Here is an 18,489-nt window from a genome sequence, read left to right as displayed (position 1 = left end):
TGTGGCCTCTACCATTCGGCCACAGGAAAATGGCCATACACTGTTGGCACTTTTGGACCAAGAGAAGAGGAGCGCGAGAGAAGAGGCGGAGGCAGTCAAGAAGATAGAGGCCGTCGCTGGAGAGCTTTCAAGCAGCACTGGGAACGCCTCCAGTGAGAAAACTCATTTGAATAAGAAAGAAAGAAGAAATTCCTCAGTAACGCGGCGCAGATCAGAATAATAAAGGTAAGGGCGGGTTCATACCTGTGCCCCGGTCTCCGTTATGCAGGTTTCCGTTTCCTGCCTGAAACTGGACAGGAGACGGAAACCTGCAGGCATTTATCAAACCCATTCATTTGAGCGCCGGTGAACGTTTTGTGCTCCCTGCAGCGAAGCCCTTTTTTTTTTTAACCAGACACAAAGTCGGACTTGCAGGACTTTGTGTCTGGTTAAAAAAAAAAAAACGGTTTAGCTGCGGAGAGCACAAAACGCTCACTGGCGCTCATGGCCGGACACTGTCTGCCAGGTTTCCGTCTTCTGCGGCAGAAAACGGAAACCTGGATAACGGAGATCGGGAGCTGGTGCGAACCCAACCTAAGAGAAGACTTTTCTTTCTTAAGGCTATTCTTACGTGTACTTATTGTATAAAGGGTATTCTAGTGATAGAATCCCTTTAATAGTTTGCTATCAGTGATATCTCCAATCCTCGACATTGAACTAGGTTTGTACCATAAATATATAGCACAATTTGTTAAGTCTTCACTGCCCATGATGATAATATGGTGCTAGTGTTGGAAAGGGTCAAATAGTCAAATCAAGTAATTTTTATCTGTGTTGAGAGATGCAAATTAAAATCTAATGTGTGTGGCCAACTTTGAGCATTTGGATTTTTGAGGTTTATTTAAAAAAGGCTTTGACATCAGAAGGTATCAGGCATATGGACAGAACAAGGGGCAGAAGACACAGTGGGAAAGTGGTGGATAGTAATATTTTATATGAGGTTATCATCCTTAACGTAATGATGGAGAAGTTGTGGAAGCCATTTTTATGAACTAATATAATATAATTATTTCCTTCTAGAGTGCTGCCTCATCCAGAGCATCCCGATATGGAATTAAACCTTATCAAATAAGAAACAGTCGGGATACAGTTCCACTTATCTATAGCTAAAATGCTGAGCAGAGCAAAGATTCTTTTAAACATTAAATCCTTTTTTAAGCAAAAAGATCTTGTAACATGTTCTACTTAGTTTGTTGTCATAATATCTTAAAGGATTCATTTTACCACTCGGTATTTGGAAGATCTAGCCAAGTTTCTGAAAGAATTAATAAAATGAATTGGTTAAGATAATACTATCAAACGTCCTCTAATACGCTTTACAGCTACTTTTCAAGTAACTTTTCATTTAGCTGAACACTTAATTATATGCTTAAAATAGCAGAATTAATATTTTACTTAGATAAACTTAGATAAAAGTGAAGGATATTTAACTTTAGAAATAAAACTTTATTGTGAAATATGGTTATTGGATGTAATAAGAACCAGATATGAATTATGAAATCTGTCACCAAACCCAGTAACCTGTGGACTCCTACTACTGCTGTTTGCATATAGTATCTGTCTCTGCCATTGACCTTGACAGTGGATAAATAATGAGATATTAGTTTTATATATGAAACTTTGTTGAATTATATATTGAAAAGTCAACTTGCAACGTATAAAAATATTGATGCTGTCAAGAAAAAGGGTTGTGGCGTCGGCTATGTAAACGTAGGTCTTATCCAACAAAAACACTGAAAAGGCAACATTGTGGTCTTAGTCAAATAAATACTGGTCAGGAAATGAGCAATTTATTGGGACTGGGAGGCAATTTGTTCTTTCTTTTTTTCTAGAGATAAATAGCTGAGGTTCAGTAAAAGTCTACTCTGATAAATGGAATAAGGATTTGTATGCTAAGTGATTTCTTCCTGTAGAAGTCATGGATTCTCTTTGCATTCAAAGGACATTATATTGTCTATTCATAGCTTTAGAATTGAATGTTGGTGTATATAAATTCATAACTGTTAATGTTCTAACTATTAATTGCATGAAATGTGTAGAAATTAAAGTTTCATTGAAGTGTAAATGTAAATTCATAGAATGTTTTATGTTAAAATTCACATTATATAGGGGCCACACGGTGGCTCAGTGGTTAGCACTGCAGCCTTGCAGCGCTGGAGTCCTGGTATTCAAATCCCGCCAAGGACATAAAACCATCTACAAGGAGTTTGTATGTTCTCCCCGTGTTTGCATGGATTTCCATCCCATATTCCAAAAAAAAAAAAAAAAAAAAAAGACATACTGATAGGGAAAAATGTACATTGTGAGCTCTATGTGGGGCTCACAATCTACATAAAAAAAAAAAAAATCACATTATATAACCTGACTATTTCAGAAGAAAAGTAAAATAAGAAAATGAGACAGGTGCTTTAAATGGATTGAAAGAACATGTGTTTTTACAAAAGACGGTTGCACCCTTGGCCATTGGAGGTGCCTGGTTTGCAGTAGAGATGGGCAAACCAATTTGTCACGAACCAAATGTAAGGGAATTGCTATAGGAGCAATTCCCCAGTAACAGCTGGTGAACCCTGGGGGGAGGGACACAATAGACAGTGAGCCCTAAGCTGTAACCCCCTGCGGTCCTTTCCTACTTGCTGGTCCTATCCTAAGCAATAGGCGACAACTGGTCTACCTATATATGTGACAACACAGAATGCAGACAAGACAGCAACTAAGGGAGGTCAGCTAGCCAAGGGTCTGGTAACAGTCAAACAAGGCAGTACAGAATCAAAATCCAACAGCGTAGTCAAAGGGTAAGTAAGAGGTCAGAAGTAAGCAATACAATAGTAGCAGGCAAGGAGCTTAGCAGAGACAAAGTCACAATAGCCAACAAGTCTATGAGGGCTGATCTTTAGTATATAGGAAGCCCAAGACCCACCCTAGGCTTTATTGGAAGACAGTCTGTCAGTCACACGGCAAGGCTAGGATTAACTATTTGATGGACATAGAGAACAAGGTGCAGGAGATGGGTGTGGTGAAAATCCAATTACAGAGACAGATAGAGCAGTGTTCACACAGTGTAACAAAAAACACTAAGCAAGGAATCAAACTGAACTCCACACCTAAATATGGTCGTCGTCATCATTATCATCTCCATCTCTTCTTTTCCGCTGGCAAACTAGTAGACTAAGCAGTAGGTACACTGATAATGTGCCCCAATTTTTTTTTTAATTTTGTAAATTATCACTACATTACTCAGTGCTGAACACATGCACCCTTAAAGGGGTCTTTTTTTGGTGACTGCTTTCTATACTCTATTATTTTTTACTTTTTTAAAATGGCAGGCACACTGAAAATATGCCACAAATTTTCCTTGAAATTCTGTAAATTGTCTCTCCACCAACACAATGTTGAGTTGGCATGTGCTCCATAGTCTATCGTTTTCAGCTGGTAGCCATGCCAAGCCCGTTGATAGTGTGCCCCAAATTCTTTCGGAAATTCTGTATATTGTCTCTTTGAACATGACGTTGCTGTGTAATGATGTCTGGACCACTGAATAAGCAAAGCTACCTCCAATGCCGCCCCTGCTACCTCTTGTGTCACCCCCTCTACCACACAGATTGTAAGCTCCTGCAAGCAGGGCCCTCAGTCCCACTGTGTGAAGTGACTATTCCTTTGTAATGTATTTTTTTGTCTGTATTTAAACCCTGCAATTTGTAAAGAGCTGTGAAATATGTTGGTGCCATTTAAATGAAATGTGTTATTATTATTTTTTAAATCATCTCAATTTACTCATTATGAAGTATGAGCAACATGTGCAGAAATACACACACTTGTATACCTTGGCATGCTATCAGTGAGGTGTTAATGGTTTTATTAGGAATGTTATACCTACACTGGGGCAGACAAGTCATAAAGATTGACTGCTGGCAGTTCCCTTTGCAGTTGGTGACCAATAACTTCCCAGATGTTCCTAATGGGAGACAAGTCAATAGAAGCAGCAGCATTGACACCTGGAGGCTGCCAAAACAGCTCATCTGTGCGGAGTACAGGTGTCAAACCTCCACAAATCAGTTAAAAATAAGCATTAGGTGACTGAAAATTCCCTTAAACATTTACAACTCGGTTGCATGCTGATCGCATGTGTCATCACATTCATGTGCATGTTTTCTCTGGATGTGCTAATTAAGCATAGTCCCTGAATAACCTGTATGCAGTGGTGTAACTAAGAACGGCGGGGCCCCGTGGTGAACTTTTGACATGGCTCCCCCCTGACCGACCAACCCCCCAACTCTCCGCCGCATTCCTGCACGCACACAGTATTATGACCCATAGTGACCCCTGCACACAGTATTATTTCCCCTAGTGGCCCTTGCACACAGTATTATTTCCCCTAGTGGCCCTTGCACACAGTATTATGCCCCATAGTGGCCCCTGCACACAGTATTATGCCCCATAGTGGTCCCTGCACATAGTATTATGCCCCATAGTGGCGCCTGCACAGTATTATGCACCATTGTGGACACTCATGAACAATTATTATTCTCAGGGGTCTTTTCAGACCCCCGAGTATAATAATCAGAGACCCAGAGGAGGGTACTGTCAGACATGCAGGACTTTGTGTCCAGCTAAAAAAAAAAACCTGTTTCCCCGAGGACAGGCCGTAGGCGGACACCATTAGTCCCCTTACAAACCCATTCAAGTGAATGGGTTTTACAGCTGACCACTGGGTTTCCGTCCCCTGTCCAGTTTCACTGGGGCTGAAGATGGAAACCCGGTGGAATGCACACACCGGAAACTGAGCGCAAGTGTGAACGAACCCTTAAAAATTAGTGTTTTAAAGTCCCCAAAAAATAAATGGTAAAAGATTTTAAGAAAAACCTTAAAATATACAAAATGGAAAACAAACATGAATTGGCATTGCAGTGTGTTAAAGTCTAAACTCGTATAGCTCCAGCAATGGAAAAAAATTAAAATTGTTAAAATTAAAACACAAAACGTAATGACAAACATGCAGGTTTTTTTTCACACAGTAACCCCCAAATTGAGAATAGCTAAACTAAATATTATATGTATTCCAAAATACCCCTGAAAAATACAACTTGTCACACAGAAAATAAGCCCTCATTCAGCTATGTTGATTCAAGAATAAAAAGTTATGTATTTTGAAATGCAAAGATAAAAAAAATAATAGATCCTTAACACCCAAATTTAATGGGTTAAATCTAGTCTCTGGTGATATAAGCAGAGGCAATCTTTAGGGAACTGGATGCTGTAAGGTAATGAACTGAGTGGGCCGTGTAGTGCGTCCTCTGCAGATCTCCAACATACTTCATCACAGTTCAAAGACCTTAACATGAATGTTAAAGCATTTATCAAAGAGACAGAGACTTAGCGTTTATTGTTATCTTAATATGTGATGATGGAAATAAGACACAGGTCCGAATGATATAAACATAGAGGGATTTAGCAGTCATTTCGACATTACAATCCTGTACCCTGAGCACAAGGCAGTGGCTCTCCCTGTATTGTTATGTAAAATGTGAGCTTTGCACAGACATAGCCGCAGGGCTCTGCGCCCTCATTGTCCTGGCAGAGATTACTCTGAAGACAGTGACAATTGCTAATTACCTAATGTCCATGTTTCTGCTAACTGAGCAAATGGAGTAAGAGCCTGAGATAGAACATTATTATCATACTGAATAATCTTCTGCTATTATATTAATACATTGAGTCAAGGTATAATTGTGCCGACAGGGACCACATGGGGGAGGGGGTCAGATCCCACATTCTTTTTCACTGTGTGACGGATGAGGTTGTGTAGGAAAACAATGATTCATGCAGGCAGGTGATTTTATACCACTTGACCTACTGTGACATTTGCATAGGTTGGGGGATGCCAGCTATTCAGAGGTGACTGCACTGCATTGCAAATAACCTCTTTAAAAAGGTGAAGGCATAGCTTCATGTGCATGAGAAAAACCAGGCCAGGTTTACATAAAAATGAACTATAGTACAAAAAACTGTGTACGTAGCCCAAATGAAGCAAATATTAGATGACAATTATACGTTATTATGTACAGAGGTTCTGAGACATACAGAGACCTTGAAACATCCCTATAGATACTTGCATGTAACTCATATATTGCTAGAATCACTTTAAAGCTAAGGCTCTATGTGTCAGAAAGCGTTTATTTGTGTTGCAAAAGCCAAGAATAGCTACAAAAGGAAATATTTTGGAAGCTCTTAGGGACCATTCACACGGAGGGGCTTTTTTTCAGTGCTGAAATTCCACACCAAATTCCTCACCATTTTCCTCCGTGTGAATGGACTCTTATACTTTTACCTTCTGCTCTATCCACTTCTTGCTTAAAGAACTAGAGAGAAATCTGTAACAAAAGAGCTGCGTTTCCACAACGTAAGGTCTTAGCCTAAAGGGGTTACTATGATTAACCATTTTATGCCTATCTTTAGGATAGGTTGTAAATACGTTATTGGTGGGAGCACTGATCAATTGTACAGGGTCACTTCTGGCTTCTATACTATACATGACACAGATCCAGAAGCAAATAGCTTCCATCCTTGTATATTGGTCAGCACTATCAATGCAGCTCAGCTCCTTGATTTCTATGGGAGCTGGTCTGCAGGAACAGTGCCCACCACTATACATGGCAAAGAGCCAACTGCTTCCGATCCTCTGATGATGTCTATAGTACAGGGGCCAGAAGTGGCCCTGTACAGCCGATTGGTGCAGGGATGGCTGAGACCACGCTTTTTTTTTTTTTTTTTTTGCCAAAACCAGTAGTAAATTTATGCTGGGTTCACACTAGTGTTTGGGACATGCTCACATTTTTGTAAATCGCAGTATGTCAATTAAACCTAAGGAAACACTAGAGTTTTACATTTAGGTATAATAGAAACAGAAAGTCCAAAGAGGAAAACAAAAAAATGCTGTGGAAAAAACTACAACGTGTTTCTGTCGGTGTTTTTTTCCGCAGCGATTCACTTAATGAAGCCTTGGCCTAAATGTGTTTAGGGTCTTAATAAATACGTTTTGCCATTTTCCTGCAAGTGTTGATGTAATATCTCTAATAAGCTAGTAGCAGCAAAGTCACCTGGCCCATGGTGTCAGAATTCTGCTGCAAAAATTCTGAATAGCTATATAAGCAGAATATGTATATCCTGCCATATGGGTGCTTGTAAAGGGTTAATGAAATTAAAAAAGAAAAAAGAAAAAAAAAACATATTTTTAGATGTTTGGGAATGACATGTAGAGTACCGTATTTTTCGGACTATAAGGCGCACCGGACTATAAGGCGCACCTGCAAAAAATGCCTGCTAAGGCATCTAGGTTCATATATAAGGCGCACCGGACTATAAGGCGCACCATATAGGGTGCGATTATAGGATGCACCAGATTATAAGATGTGCTGAATTATAAGACGCTGTACATTGGATATTGAATGAAGCACAGTTATGTCACTGGGCTGCTGCACACAGAGCTGTACATATCACAGCTTCTGTATACGGTGGCCGTAGTGCTCAAATCATTTACAGCAGGGGTGCTCACACTTGTATAGGGGTTGAGCTACTTATAAATTGACCATTTTAAAATTATCTACTGTGTGGGCAGAGGCTTGGGCTGCTGTGTGAGCGGGGCCCACAAGTTTACCAAAACTGGGCGGGGCTTAACACGTCTTAGGGGCGGGGCCTGCTCTGATGCAGACGTTCTGATTGGCTCATAGCACTGCCCGGGCACCCAGCACAGAGCCAACACCACTGCCAGTAATGCCGGTGCCCTCAGCACAGACCCCCACAGACCTCCTGCCCACGGCTGCCTGGAGAGCGGGGAAGGCAACATCCCCCAGAGCTGCTACTGCTTCTGTTCTGTGTGAGACACAGGGGACAGAAGCAGCAGCAGCTCCGGGGGATGATGCGCTCCCAGCTCTCCAGTGTGACACAAACTAGGCAGGGCTGCGGCCCAGGCCCTGCCCACACAACAGACTGCTGTGAAGAACACGTAAGGCAGCGAGGGGGCGTGGCCAGCAGCCAACATGGCCGGACGCTGTCCTAACATCATGCCACAGAGTGCAGCAGTCACACAGCGGTCACTTCGGCGTGGTGGAGAGACCAGCGACAGCACGACCGGGACCCAACCAGTTGTATTGGGGAAGAGACAGCTTCAAATTGAGTTTCTGCAACTCTCATTAGAGGTAGGACAGATCCATATATAAGGCGCACTGGACTATAAGGCGCACTTGCAATTTCTGAGAAAATTCTAGTATTTTATGTGCGCCTTATAGTCCGGAAAATACAGTAATTTCTCTGCAAACCTATAATTAAATCACAGCCCTGACGATACACAGAGCCCACATTTGCCACCTATGACCAACATAAAACATTTACACCAGCCTGAAAGATTTCTTTTCAGTAGTCATATACCTAGCACATATTGCCAAAGGCTATTGCAACTGGCTTGTTCAGGTTGTTTCAAAAGAGAGATGGAGATAAGCTTTTATCAGACAATTCTGGTGCCACTTATCTTTTAGGGAAGAAAGGCTTGGGTAGGCTAAAATCCAATTCTTCAAACCCTTGCTGTAAGGCTGTGCCTATGTAGATTTTAGTTTACATCTGGCAAATCATATCTCACGTATATGGCCAACATAAATATCTATTTGCATTTTTTAAGGCCACAAACACTGCTTTATGTTCAGCAATCCTTTATATTCCTAAGACTTAGACATAGTTTCCATGTGTTCCTGTACAAGGTTCCATTGGCGTGGTATGTGGGAGATATTCTTCCCTAGGAGCTTTGTAGTATGCCGAGCATTGGAGTCTATTGTGATTTTGGATAATTTCCACATTCTATATAAAATGAGAACAAGGTTGGGGGCCACACGGTGGCTCAGTGGTTAGCAATGCAGCCTTGCAGCGCTGGGTCCTGGTGTTCAAATCCCACCAAGGACAAAAAAACATCTGCAAGGAGTTTGTATGTTCTCCCCGTGTTTGCATGGACTTCCATCCCATATTCTAAAGACATACTGATAGGGAAAAAATGTACATTGTAACCCCTATTTGGGGCTCACAATCTACATTAAAAAAAAAATAATAAAAATGAGAACAAGGTTGACCACCTGATTCTTGTCAATAGATGTGTTGCAGTTTTAGGCCCGGGGCCCCACGTAGTGTAAACACCGTGGTTAAACTTCATCCACCTTGCAGTGACTGTAAAATGCCGCAGCCAAACTGCAGTGATTATGCTACATGGGGCCCCAGGAATTCGCAGCATGTCAATTATACCTACAGAAATGCCAGAGGTTTCCTTATAGGTATAATTGAACCAGAAAGTCTGCAAAAGACACCTTTGTGCACTTTATGTGAAAAGTGCTGCAGGAAAAACCACGTTGCCATGGCGGCTTTTCCTGCAGCATGTTTTGCACTATATGGGGCCTTAGCGGTAGAGAAAAAGCTATAGGTGCAGCTAAAGGTTCTCTGTTAAAGGGGCATTGAGTTTCAATGGACTGGTAGGACAGGCAGCGTGTGCGCCATTCTATTCAGGCCAAACATAACAAAGTACTGCATTTTGGATCCTCTTATGCAGACCTGGGCAATGTGCGGCTCGCAGGCCACCTCCAGCCCTCTGACTACTTTTATCCAGCCCGCATAGCTTGTGGCAGTTCGTTCAAGGACCTGAGATGATGTCATCACAGCCTATCACCAGGATAGGCTATGGCTCATTACTGGGCGGAGCCACACGGGACTGTGTGCTTGCTGCAAGCTGCTGGCAATGGAGGCTGCTGTATGATAGAGAGAAGAGACAGCATGTGTGAGCAAGAGGGGGGAACTAGGGGCAGATGTAGGGGGCCAGTTAAACTGAATGCACATGGAGGGGGGACATTAAACTAGGGGGCAAATGGAGGGTGATATTAAACTAGGGCAGCTGGAAGAGGATATTAAACCATGGGGGTATCTGGAGGGGGACATGTCTGCCTCTAGTTGCCCCCAGTTTAATGTCCCCCTCCAACTATCCCCATTGTTTAATGTCCCCTAACAGCTGCCCCAGTTTATTGTCCCCTCTAGTTTCTGCTAGTTTAAACTGGGGCACCAGGAGAGGGACTTAATACTGTGGGACATTTGGAGGGGAACATTATAATGTGGGGACATATAATGTACGGGTGACTTTAGAAGGATTATACTTTGTGGGGGCACTTGGAAAGATGATTGAGAATGGGCGGAGTCAGCTTAGAAGTGGGTGAAGCTAAATGTGCAGCGGCGCGCATGGCCCTCTAGAACCGTTACAATTTCTCATGTGGCCCCATGGGAAAATTAATTGCCCACCCCTGCTCTTATGGTTCCCAGACATTAGACATAACTCACATTGCATGGTAGAAATAATCTTTTTTTTCCCTCATATACTGTAGATTGTGAGCCCCATATAGGGCTCACAATCTACATTTTCCCCTACCAGTATGTCTTTTTTGTAGTATGGGAATAAATCCATGCAAACACAGGGAGAACATACAAATTCCTTGCAGATGTCTTTGGCAGGATTCAAACCCACAACTCCAACGCTGCAAGGCTACAGTGCTAACCACTGAGCCACCCCACGTGAAAACTAATCTTAATTTATATATTGTTGACATATCCTGACACAAAAGGAAACTAAACTGAGTTTACAATCTGTGAAGAAAAAGGATGACATGAGGTGGAAGTGCTTGTTTTGTATAATGCTCCAGCCATCTTTTATATAACAGGGCAGTATATATAATGCTGCAAGAGCCAGTCACCAGTTAATAACTGTATATGTGCAGCTATAAAGTGCATTTGAGTGTACAACGAAAGGATCAGGTTTTGTTTAGAAAGTGAGATAAATTACGAAGATTTAGATTATGGGTGATTTACTGGATAACTTTCTATTGAGTCTAGGGGCCCCTTGCACATTGATCATCTACATTCATACTGAACATGAAGATGGACAAGCTTTGGAGATAAGCTATGATAAGCTATTGCCAGAGGGGCCATAAGGCCGGGACCCCACGGACCGGAAACGCCGCGATATGCCCACAGCGGAGACGCTGCGGAAAAATCGTGGCATTGTACAGTGCAGGTAAAGTGGATGGGATTCATGCAAATCCCATCCCCACTTTGCGGAAAAGATCGCAGCGTGGACACGCTGCAATTTGCAAAGCCGTTGCGGCTTTGCAAATCACAGCATGTCAGTTATATCTACGGAAACCCCGGCGGCTTCCCGTAGATATAATGTTAAAAGTCCTCAGAGGAAAACTCTGTGAACTTTCTCTTAAAAGCGCTGCGGAAAGAACTGCAATGTGTTCACGCAGCAGTTCTTCCCGCAGCACTTTTGTGCTGCTGATACAGCCCGTGGGGCCTTAGCCTAAAGCGTCTCATTCTCAGCTTCCTAGTGAAATGAACATGGTTTAGATCATGCATATATGTTTATGGTAAAATTGGGAGAAATAAGTGTATGGATGGTGGGGTAACTAAGAAAAAGTGGTGGTAACTACTTACGTTATTTCAACGGTAGTATAAATGATGTTGAATCTTCCCTTGGAAATAATGCTATGACTTCTATATAGAGCACTATATGACTATATACAAATATATAGATGCTGTCTGCTGGTCTCCTTTTGCCTGAACACATTTGTAATCTTAGTACAGACTTACTAAAATGGCTAGCTTTTTACCACAGAATTTTATTATTTGTCATGTATATAATTAAATATGACAGTGTTTAATATATATTTTTACCAACTTGGTAAACACGTGGAGCTAAAACTCCAAACTTGGATTCAGCATGAAGCAATAATTTGCAGTCCTGCATGGAGGACTTTTCTCTCCAGTAGTTTCAGTATAAAAGTGGCAGAAACCCAATGTATACCCAGCAGACCCCATTATAGTCCATGGGATATGGAGGTGTCTGTGGGTCTCCCATTGGACCTGAATGACAGAGAACTCAGAGCTAGTGTGAACCTAGCCTAACAGAAGGGAATCTTCCTTTATATTTTATTTATATAGGGCCTTAAAGGGGTATTCCCACGTCGCATACTCACCCGTCTTCGTTCCTCTAAAATCTTCTGTCTTCCGGCTTTGTTTCGCCATTGGTGGGCGGGGTCACATATGCAAAGCCAAGCGGCGAGATGCCGCTGGCCCTGCGTGCGCGCTGATACACCAGTCTACCCTTCACAATGCAAATACAGACCCAACACCCTGCGGGTCTGTATTCGCATTGTGAAGGTTAGACTGGTGTATGAGCTTGCACGCAGGGCTGGCGGCATCTCGCCGCTTGGCTTTGCATATGAGACCCTGGAGCGGAACAGCATCGCTTCTGCCGCTGCTGGCTTCATGCAGGGCAGAAGCATAGCGATGTGCCTGTGCCGGCGTCTAGCTGTCCCCAGCATTCGCCTCTCTATTACAGCGGATGCCGGGGAGTTAGACGCCGGCACAGGTGAAGCCAGCAACATCGCTATGCTTCTGCCCTGCATGTAGCCAGCAGTGGCAGAAGCGATGCTGTTATTCCGCTCCTCCGCCCCCCCCCCCCCTGGAATAGCAGCATCGCTTCTGCTGCTGCTGGCTTCATGCAGGGCAGAAGCATAGCGATGTTGCTGGCTTCACCTGTGCCGGCGTCTAACCCTGTATTGGCGGCCCCTTCCCCCAAAGGGTAAACTACACCCCCCTCCTCCAGGCTCGCTCCCGTGCACTTAGCCCCTCCTCCCTCCCCCCTCAGAGCAGGCTGACACATCACTTGACTCAGGAGCAGCTAGGTCAGGGCTGTGGCCACAAAAAAATGAATAAAGTGAGATAGTGCTACCTCTTGTGTCACCCTCTCTACCTCATAGATTGTAAGCTCTTTTGAGCAGGGCCCTCAGTCCCATTGTGTGAAATGACGTTCTTTGTTATGTATGTCTGTATCTGAACCCTATAAATTGTACAACGCTGAGGAATATGTTGGCGCTATATAAATAAAATGTATTAAATGTATTATTATTAAACAAAGCAGTTTTGCTGAAGCAATGTATTTAGGAAAAGTCTTACATTCACATTAATAAGCATTATAGATAGGATCCTTGTGACGGGACAACCCCTTTAAAGCATTTTTTTTTTAATCATCTGACTTTCCATTTCCATCAGTCATTTTCACCTGTAATTTACAATATTAATAAATCATGTGACTTAAAACCATCAGGGTGAACCAGATTCAATGAGGGGAATTTATTAAAGGGGTTATCCAGGCAAACATGGACAACGCAGGGGCCACACGGTGGCTCAGTGGTTAGCACTGCAGCCTTGCAGCGCTGGAGTCCTGGTGTTCAAATCCCACCAAGGACAAAAAAACATCTGCAAGGAGTTTGTATGTTCTCCTCGTGTTTGCATGGATTTCCATCCCATATTCCAAAGACATACTGATAGGGAAAAATGTACATTGTGAGCTCTGTGTGGGCTTACAATCTACATTTAAAAAAAAACATGGACAACACTTCTAACTTATAAATCAGCCGGAGGCACTGAAATTTTTTTTAAAAATTTGTTCTCAACTGTCCCTGATGCTCCGCTGTTCTCTTCCAGAGCTCCACTGAAGCCGCTGATTGACCTCAGCGGTCACGTAACCCTTGAGGCCAATCATCGAAAGGCCTGTAATGTCACTGCCTGTGACATCACAGGTCCTCTTCCTGAAGGCTGGTGAGGCTGCTGATTGGTATCGGCGGCCTTCAAGAACTAGGAAGAGACCAGTGGCGTAACTACCGCCATAGCAGCGGAGGCAGCTGCCACAGGGCCCGGGACATTGGGGGCACGGTGACAGCCGCTACCGCTGCTATCATAATTGGGGGTCTGAAAAGACCCCCGAGTATAATGATTGGCGGACCGGGAGAGGTAAGAAACATAAAAAACATGTTACTTACCTCTCCACAATCCTGCCAGGCCTCCTTCCTGACGTCTCTGACGTCACATGAACCCGGCCTGCGTCCGGGTCATGTGACGCCCGACGTCATTGAACAAGGACAGCAGCGCAGAAGGCAGCAGAGAAGACCGCTTAGGAGCCGGGGGACAGGTAAGTAACAGTAGTTTTTTATGTTTTTATTTCCCCGGGTCTCTGATTATTATACTCTGGGGTCTGAAAAGACCGCAGAGTATAATAATTGTTTATGGGTGTCCATAGTGGGACATAATACTGTGTGCAGGGGCCACTAAGGGACATAATACTGTGTGCAGGGGCCACTATGGGGGATAATACTGTTTGCAGGGGCCACTAAGGGACATAATACTGTGTGCAGGGGCCACTATGGGGGATAATACTGTGTTAAGGGGCCACTATGGGGCATAATAGAACGCACAGAAATGCGTAGGATGGGGTCGGTCGAGGTCTTCGGCATCGGTGCCGGTTGGGGGGGGGGGGCCATGTCAAAAGTTCGCCACGGGGCCCTGGCATTCCTAGTTACGCCACTGGAAGAGACCCGGGAGAAGCTGCTGGAGCAGAAGAACTGGGACGAACCCGGGAAGAAATTGGAGCATCAGGGACAGGTGAGTATGGATTTATTTTATTTTTTTCACTACCCTGGCTGATTTAAAAGTTAAAGCGGATGTCCAAATCTGCCTGGACAACCACTTTAAGACTTGCATTTCCTGAAACAAGTTTAAACCATTCCCCCTCTCTGGTGCGAGAGGTCTTGTATGCCAAAACTGAAATCTATGCCAGTCAGGGACCTTTTTGGCATGAGCTATATTAAATTTGCACAGGTGCTGGAAGTGGTGCATCTTTGGTGCAAAGAAATGCCATGTGCTAAAGATGTGACACATTTGTGTCCATCTATCCTGTTTTTCTGGTGTAAACTGAATACTAAATTCCCATTATTGTTGTTCAGTACTTGAGGTGAAGGAAGTCACAGATATTTAAAAACTAATGCCTTTCTCACGGACCACCCCTGAGTAGGAAAAGTACTAGGCACAATAAACAGTTTCATGAGGTCCATTCTGCAGGTATATACCTTACAGCAACTAAATATACTGTCAGATATTCATCTATATTCTTAGATCTTTGCCCACCAAGAGTTGCCATCCCTCTCGATAAATAAATATAAAAAAAATCCTAAAAATGAAATAAATTTGCCTTACAAGTCATTCAAAGGACTAGTAAATAACACCATGAATCATAAACTTGTATAAACTTTCACACATCATGTCAAGAACAATTAGATAAAAAGGTCATTTAGCAGATTATCTGGTATTAAATGACTTTGCAATTGTTCCAGCCAGGTCTTTGATGTAAGGTGACAATACCCACACCATCACCTCTTCCTCTAATGGATGTACACATGCCTGCCCCCTGCTTCCATTCTTGTATCATCCTATTCTATTATGTTTTATTTGCTTCTGTATTTGTCTATGGTAATTGAGAACTAAAAATTTGTTCCTTTGCTTTGAAAAGTCTAAGAAACTATTGTATTGTGGGATTGTTACTTTTTCATGGCCAAACTATCATTTCTAACAATAAAGTGCGGCTAATCCTTATTATGGTTTATCTCTGGATCATTCAAAGTACATAACAGCTGAGGATATTCTGGCTTTATTCCCAGCGGGAAAAACTCGGTTGTAATTCATACAAAATATCTTTTATTGTGTGGTATGAAGCAGTTCACAAAGGTGCCGTCTGCACAGACATGATAAAACAGCCAAGACAGCAGGTTGTAATGTAAACCTCAGAGAAATCAATTTGACCCATTCCATGACCTTGCTTCTGAACATTACCAGCTTACCAATAGGAACAGAAAACTTAAAAGAAAAAAATATAGAAAAACTGAAGCAGAAAAAACAGTCTAAGTTGTGGATATGGAATATCTGAATTCGTTATTATTGTGTTACATGATGATGTGGGATTTCTTGTGGATCATTACATGACGTAACAGCTCACATTATTAAAGGAAACCTGTAAGGACAATTTGGGAGACTAAACCGACACAGCTTCTTATGGGCTGGGTGTATAGTGGCCCAAATATCAAGTTATCAAGCCGATGCGATTCTTTGGATTCATCTCTAGGTGATTATAAAGGGTTTTTTTTGCTTTTTTATGTGTGCTGGACAACTTTACAAAAGGGATATTTTGGAAACTAAACCTCTGGTCTATAGGGAATGTTTGTGATTTAATGTCCCTAATTCCCCTGAGAGGTTCTTTTTAAGGCTGTATTAGCCAGATTTTGGCCCCTGAACCTGAAGTGCTGTCCATCCAGAAACACTTTGATCACCACTTGTTGGTGACACAGGTTGATGCAAACTGAATGGGGGAGGAATGGTCTCTATGGCCATTGTTTCTCCCCCATTTGACTGCAAGGATTATCGGCAACTCTGGTTATACAGGTTGATGAATTGCCGATAATCTGTATCTTTTATCCTGTGTAAAAGATATAATGAGCCAAACAGTGAGCACTCTATTAGACAGCTCTATTAGACAGAGATATTATCATGGACAAATGTTCCTTGGAGTGCTCATTGCCGATCATAAGTGATAAAGTTACTAATTTAAAAAGACTGTTTATTGGTGAAAAGAAAAGAAAAATTAGAAGAAAATTTTGACACTATTTCACTTTAAGTTAAATTCTATATTACGCCTATGTGTTATATGTGTATTTAATGTGTTAATCCAATAACTGTCCCCTTGACTAATTGTTTAACTTACATTTTCACCCCTCTAATTACCCTTCACCATTTCAATCTCCAAAAACCCATACCATTAGGGTTAAATGTGGCAAATTAGTTCCACTACCTAAGGCTAGGTTCACACCTGCGCCTGACTCTTTGTCATTTGGGTCTGCAAGGAAACCCAAACTGGACCACTATGTCAGCGGTTACCGACGGGTGTCATTTTTTTTATCCACTGATTTATGGCGGTTTCTGCTCATATATTTCAACCCACAAGGACATATGAAAAAATATAGTAGTAGACTAAAGTCACAAGTATTCAGATCCTGTATCGTGTCCCACCCTACATATACTTTAAATGGATTTCAACTGTGTAATCTTTATCTTTCTTGACACCTGCCATTGGGACAGAGCTGGGAAGCCTCCATACACATTACATGGAGAGCTGAGCTCAATAAAGTGTATAGGGCTATCTTTATAAATGTCAACTCTGTATACAAAAGCCTGCCCAGGGTCAATCAAGTAAGTAGGTAAGTTCTTAGCACAGAAAACCCTGCCATTTATGTATTTGTGATTGTCATGGGAAACGGTTGAGGGGAGACTGTACAGAATCTCACAGACATTGGAAATTATGCCCATGGTGGATTACCCACTCCTGCTCAATCTCTTAGGGAGGGTTCACACGGTGTAACGTGCCACGTGATGTGGCATGTCTACGCCGCGGGACCCTTTGCGGGCCGTACACGCTCCCATTGATTTCAATGCGCCGCGCTAGTTTGCGGCCGTGATTTTGCGGCCGCAACATCACGGCCGCAAACTGGCGCGGCGCATACGATCCCCTCTCCCATTGAAATCAATGGGAGCGTGTATGGCCCGCAAAGGGTCCCGCGGCGTAGACGTGCCACATCACGCGGCACGTTACACCGTGTGAACCCTCCCTTACATTCAAGTAGGGAGGATACCATATCAGAACTGAAGCGAATGTGCAAAGTGATTTCTCTATAGATAATTTTAGCATTTCCTTTGCAGAAAGCCAAAGTTCTGCTGTAGTTCTGGACATCCATCAGCTTATTCAGCCCTTGAAGGGTTCCTCTGGTTGATCATGTGATTGACATATTGATCTGCAGATTCACACACTAGTTGGAAGTCACTTTTGCTGTGTATATGATAGGCTATATGTTACGCTCGCATAGACTTATAGACCACAGACTTTCATCTGATGCGTGAATAGGCAGATTGGTCTGGTCTACTGAACACAGGACCAGCATGGTGACCCTTCGATGGTTGAATAAGTTGGAAAAGGCGCTAGGTGAGTGATATTATCTGTCAGTATACTGTACAGAACATAATTAATGACCATCTTATAACTAATTGTCAATTTCCTTTAAGTCTCCTTCTTGTTAGGATCCATTCACACAGTTTTTTTGCTGAGGATTTTGGCACTGAATCCGCATCAGAATCCATGTGGAAAAAACGCCTCCCCATAGAGTTCTATGGGTTCCGCGGAATTGGCAAAAACCACGTGAAAAAACTACTAGCATTTTTTTCAAGGTCCATCCACTGTGCTGGAGGAAAAAAACATTTCCTAATTCCTGAAGTGGATTTTTTCCTCAAAAAAAAAACTTGGTGTGAATGGACCTTTGCAATTTTATGTTGCTACAAACTTTATATTAATGGCACTGTAGTGTGTACAGTGCCACACCTCCCATGAGGCGACCTGAAGCGAGCGCTTCAGGCGGCGCTATGCCAGGGCCTCAGGGAGGGCAGCATTTTTGCTAATCTAAGCCAGTCCAGGACAAGCTGTCCTGGACTGGCTTAGCACGA

Source organism: Leptodactylus fuscus, chromosome 1, assembly GCF_031893055.1.
Source record: "Leptodactylus fuscus isolate aLepFus1 chromosome 1, aLepFus1.hap2, whole genome shotgun sequence".
Taxonomy (NCBI): Eukaryota; Metazoa; Chordata; class Amphibia; order Anura; family Leptodactylidae; genus Leptodactylus; species Leptodactylus fuscus.
Note: the sequence above shows the minus strand (reverse complement) of the source record.